We start from the raw sequence: 5311 nt of genomic DNA, 5'->3' as shown, positions 1-5311 counted from the left end.
ACTAGAGCCCAGGTATCAGTGTGTCTTGGGTGATTCTTTTTGTGTATGTGGTAAACTATTTGTAACATAGAATTTACCATTTTTGCCATTTTTAAGCATACAATTTTGTATGCTTAGGGTTTTTTTTTGTACTTTTAGTGGCATTAAGTACATTCACAATGTTGTGCTCTATCCATTTCCAGAGCTTTTTCATTATCCCAAGCAAAAGGTGTATCCATTCAACAATAACTCCCCATTCCCTCTCCCCCACGAGCCCTGGTAACCTCTATTCCACCTTCTGTCTTTATGAATTTGTCTTTTTTAGGTACCTCATATAATTGGAATCATGCAGCATTTATCCTTTTGTGACTGGTTTATTTCACTTAGCATAATGCTTTCTAGGTTCATCTATGTTGTAAATACGCATCAGCATTTCCTTCCTTTTTAAGGCTGAGTAATACTGCGTGGCATGGAAATGCCACATTTTTTTACCATTCATTTGTTAATGGACATTGGGCTGTCTACCTTTTGGCTGCTGTGAATAATGAGGCTATGAATATTGGTGTACTAGGAGCTGTTTGAGTGCCTGCTTTCGATTCTTTTGGCTATATACCCAGAAGTGAGGCTGCTGGATCATATGGTAATTCTATGTCTAATTTTTTTCCTGTTTCATTGAGATATAATTGATGCGCAGCATAATGATCTGACTTACATATACCATGAAATGATTATCACAACAGTTTAGTTAACATCCATCATCTCATACAGATACAAAAAATATATACATGGGATGCTCCACAAATTTGCTATTATCCTTGCTCAGGGGCTATATTAATTATCTCTGTATCATTGCTATTTTAGTATATGTGCTGCCAAAGTGCACTTTAGCTTTTTGATGAATTGCCTTGCCCTCATGTGATTCTTCTTTTTTTTTTTTTTTTTTTTTTTTTAAGATTTAGTTATTTGAGGGAACCTGGGTGGCTCAGTGGTTGAGCATCTGCCTTTGGCTCAGGGTGTGATCCTGGGGTCCTGGGATCGAGTCCCACGTCCAGCTCCCTGCATGGAGCCTGCTTCTCCCTCTGCCTGTGTCTCTGCCTCTCTCTCTGTGTCTCTGAGGAATAAATGAATAAAATATTTTTTGAAAAGATTTATTTATTTCAGAGAGAGAACATGAGAGCAGGGAAGGGGCAGAGAGAGAGGGAGAGAATCTCCAGCAGACTCCCAACCCGAGCCTGGAATCTGATGTGGGGCTCAATCCCAGGACCCTGAGATCATGACCTGAGCTGAAATCAAGAGTCAGGTGCCCAACCGACTGAGCCACCCAGGTGCCCCATGATTCTTAAGGATAGCCAAAGATGAAGAACACAGGTGTTCCTCCTACATCCTAAGAGACTACTGATTAGTAGTTGGTGAGTATTACTGCTTGACTTCCTTCATTAATTACATTGTAGCCCAATGAAATTGTTTTTGTCACAAAGTCAAAAGACTACTGGGTAGGTTAATAGTACTCTTGAATACCCCAACAAAGCATCTCATGGCCATGAGAAATAGCACCTCAATTGCAATTCCTACCTTGAGCTGAAAAGGGTCCCCAGTGATTTGTTAGTAATGATCATTTAAGTATCAGAGTTTCTGAATGATTTGCTTTGTAGATAATAAATAAGACTTCAAGGCTTTTCCTATCAGAGTGCCGTATTTATCATGATACCTAAAATTATTTCTATCATCATACTAGCACTCAGATGTGTTTTCTTGACTCTGAAGGAAAAGTGGAGATAATGACGTGATTGTATTGCACATGAAGGTCTTCCATGTCATAAAGCACTGCTAAACTATCCATTGATAGTCTCATGAGAGTTCAAGGGTAAAGGGATGAATAGGTGGGGCACAGATTTTTAGGGCAGTGAAAATACCACCGGTATACTACCATAATGGTGGATACATGTTATTATACATTTGTCTGAATCCACAGAATGCACAACACCAAGAGTGAACCCTAATGTAAACTATGGACTTAGGGTGGTTATGCGTCAGTGGACGTTCATCAGTCACAACACGTGTACCACTCTGCCGCAGGATGTTGATAATGGGAGAGGTTGTGCATGTGTAGAAGCAGAGGGTATATGGGAAATCTCTGTATCTTCCCCTCAACTTTGCTGTGAATCTAAAACTGCCCCCTCCCCCAAAAAAGCCTTAATAAAAACTATCCTTTAACAGTATTTGGCATAGAGCCTGGCACAAGGTAGGCATCAGTAAATATTTGTTAATGATCGAATGAATGAGTGAATAAATGAATGAATGAATGAATTTAGACAAGTAATTGTAGTCTTTGGTATGGATGATTCATTATGATGGAAAATTATTATGACAGTTACTATTCCAAAGTTGAAATCCAAATGGGAAAGTGCCCCTAATTCTTTGGGAGATGGCAGCAAGAAGGGACTGCAGTGGGTGTGGAGAGCCTTGTTTCTGAGGGTGCACTGAGTGGCCTCAACACAGAGCAGAGCCAGAGGACATGAAGGGTACTGGTTATGGAATGAGGGTGAAAGACAGGGGTGCCATGTAAGTTACAGGACTTCTGCATCCTCCCCCTCCATTGTACACCAGTCCCAGGACTTGCAGGTTTCCTCCTGCACCCGGCCTTTGAAAACCTGTCCAGATATGAAATAACATGTTGTCCTGGCGTATTTAGTTAGAATACCATCTAAAGTCAAATTCTGTAAAGGAAAAGAAACTTGTGAGTCAGTTTCCAGATTTGTATTTTGAAGATTACATCAATGGATTTCCATAGAAAGAAACCACAAGCTTCTTGCAGATTGTCTGGATTACAATGATCTATGTCACTTTTAACAAATGAGGAAGAGCTCCCAAGCATATCATCTAAAGATATGCATGAACTTTGAAGGTGCATTTAAAAGCCAGATCTCCACTCTCCATTTTACTCCTATCTACGTATGATTGCAATGGTTAGCATAGGAAAGGAAGTGGAATTACTGCTTATTACCTTGTTCCCAAAATTAATGTGGCAGTTTTGAGAGTACTAACATACCCTGCATCTACTTCTCCCAGACACTTTTTATATGTATACATTATTTTCTCTCATTTCATTCTCACAGAGTCATTTGAAGCAGGTACTATTATCTTCTGCTTTTACAGATGTAGAAATTGAAGCTGAGAGGTTAAAGTAACTTGCCTAAAGTCATGTCTCTAGTAAGTGGCAGCATCAACATTCAAATTCAGGGCTAATTCTAAAGGTCATAATTTTCCCTATTAAACTGTCATGCCCCTTAAGAGAACCACAGGGGGTGAAATTACATAATAAAAATGTTAATATTTGATTAAGAGGAGAAAAAGACCAATCGTAAGATGTAATGTCAGTCCATGGCAGAGGTTGGAGGGTGGCGGGTGGGGTGACTGAATAGGTTATAAAACTGCAAGGTAGGTAGGAGGCACCGGGCTGGCTCAGTCAGTAGACCATGGCATTCTTGATCTCGAGGTTGTGAGTTCAAGCCTCATGTCGGGGGTTAGAGTCTACTTAAAAAAATAAAATGGGGGCAGCCCGGGTGGCTCAGCGGTTTAGTGCGGCCTTCAGCCCAGGGCGTGATCCTGGAGACCTGGGATCGAGTCCCACGTTGGGCTCCCTGCATGGAGCCTGCTTCTCCCTCTGCCTATGTCTCTGCCTCTCTCTCTCTCTCTCTCTCTCTCATGAATAAATAAAATCTTTAAAAAATAATAAAATAAAATAAAACAAAACTTCAAGGTGGAAAACAGGACCCAGAGTAGAATGAAATGCGGGAGGCAGTCCTGCTGGCAGGAGAAGAGTGGGTGAGGAGGACATGGGAGGGGATGGACACCGTCAGTATCTAGCTGAGCTATGTGGATAAAGAAGCACCTGATCAAATTAAGGAAGGATTCCCAGGGTGAATAAGATAGATGTGCAGAATAAGATAGATGTGCATTTGACCCCTAGGCACATTTGAGAAGCTGCATAAGCAACGTTGAGCACATAGCAGACTTAGAGAAAAGAAGCCGGTTGAATCCCAATTTTATTTTTTTTTAATTTTTATTTATTTATGATAGTCACACAGTGAGAGAGAGAGAGAGGCAGAGACACAGGCAGAGGGAGAAGCAGGCTCCATGCACCGGGAGCCCGACGTGGGATTCGATCCCGGGTCTCCAGGATCGCGCCCTGGGCCAAAGGCAGGCGCCAAACCGCTGCGCCACCCAGGGATCCCCTGAATCCCAATTTTAAAAGACTAGTTGACTAATAAAGACTAGACCAGTAAAAACTAAAAGACTTGATTTCCATAACTGGCCCATGCAAGCTAATAGATTCTCCTATATGTCCGATGACTAAGAACAAAACAGGGAGGCACCAAGAAGTGTCCGGGAAAGGGTATCAAGTCAAGCTGAGTATGAAACAGGCTTTAGCGTTTGTAAAGATAAAAACTAGCATTTGTCACCTACTATGTGACAAGCAGAGTTAGGTGCTTTAGGTACATCATCAGCTCCCTTAATTCTGGTAACAAGTTTATACCCACTACTGTGTCTTCGGTCCCATTTTAACAGGTGAGGCAGAGAGTTAAGTAACTTATTCAAGGTCATAAAACTAGACTCCAGCAGATCTTTCCGGATCTAAAGGCACTTAGCCGTTGCATTCTCTGAACTCTGCATTTACACCGGATGAAAAAAAGTATAGCGATTGCTTGTGCTTAACGTGATGGGAGACGGCAGGGATCAACTCCCTCGCCAGAAGGCTGCAAGAGTTGGGTGCAGGAGATCCTGCTGTCCTGTGTGACGAAAAAACGAATGGCACCAGAAGTTGGAGGGGAAGGGCGGCAATCTGGCTGCGGTCGCATTTCAGGAGCTGCTTGCTTTTGCCCCAGGCTACTCCACAGTTTTCAATGGGGGGCAGTCAGACTCGGAGGAAACCAGACAATTCCTGCTAAAAACAATCATTTGCAAGATCTGCCATCCAGTTAAGAAAAAAAAAAGTGTAGGCACAGATTTCGAGCAAATTTCCATTAGGTATCTGATGTCTAGGAACCACTTCCCTTAGCAATGCCTACACATCAAACCCTAAACGGGGAAGCCTCCCCTGAGGTCGCCCAACGCGGCTGCGGGTGGCGCCGCGGGCCGCACCGAGTCACGGAGTCAGCTGAGCGCGGCCGGGCGGGCGCTGGGGCGCCGGGCGCCCTCCCCGCGTCCCCGGAGTGAGGCAACCCTCCTCCCACGGCCTGGGAAGCCCCGACGCCGCGGGCGTCCTCGCCGGAGCCCAGCCGCCCGGGCGCTGCCCTCCACGGCTTCCTCCGCCAGCGGCAGCCGCCGCGAC

The 5311-nt window shown here is 43.8% G+C and overlaps 1 non-coding gene across 1 annotated transcript; it reads right to left on the bottom strand.

Moving 5' to 3' along the window:
- Nucleotides 1-758: 758 nt before the first annotated feature.
- Nucleotides 759-862, bottom strand: LOC129514673 (U6 spliceosomal RNA). The gene has a single exon (XR_008665485.1). It is a non-coding gene; the product is annotated as a U6 spliceosomal RNA (small nuclear RNA).
- Nucleotides 863-5311: the final 4449 nt, after the last annotated feature.

This window comes from Nyctereutes procyonoides, unplaced genomic scaffold (assembly GCF_905146905.1).
Source record: "Nyctereutes procyonoides isolate TBG_1078 unplaced genomic scaffold, NYPRO_anot_genome, whole genome shotgun sequence".
In the NCBI taxonomy this organism is placed as follows: Eukaryota; Metazoa; Chordata; class Mammalia; order Carnivora; family Canidae; genus Nyctereutes; species Nyctereutes procyonoides.
This window is presented reverse-complemented; position numbering and strand designations above follow the sequence as displayed.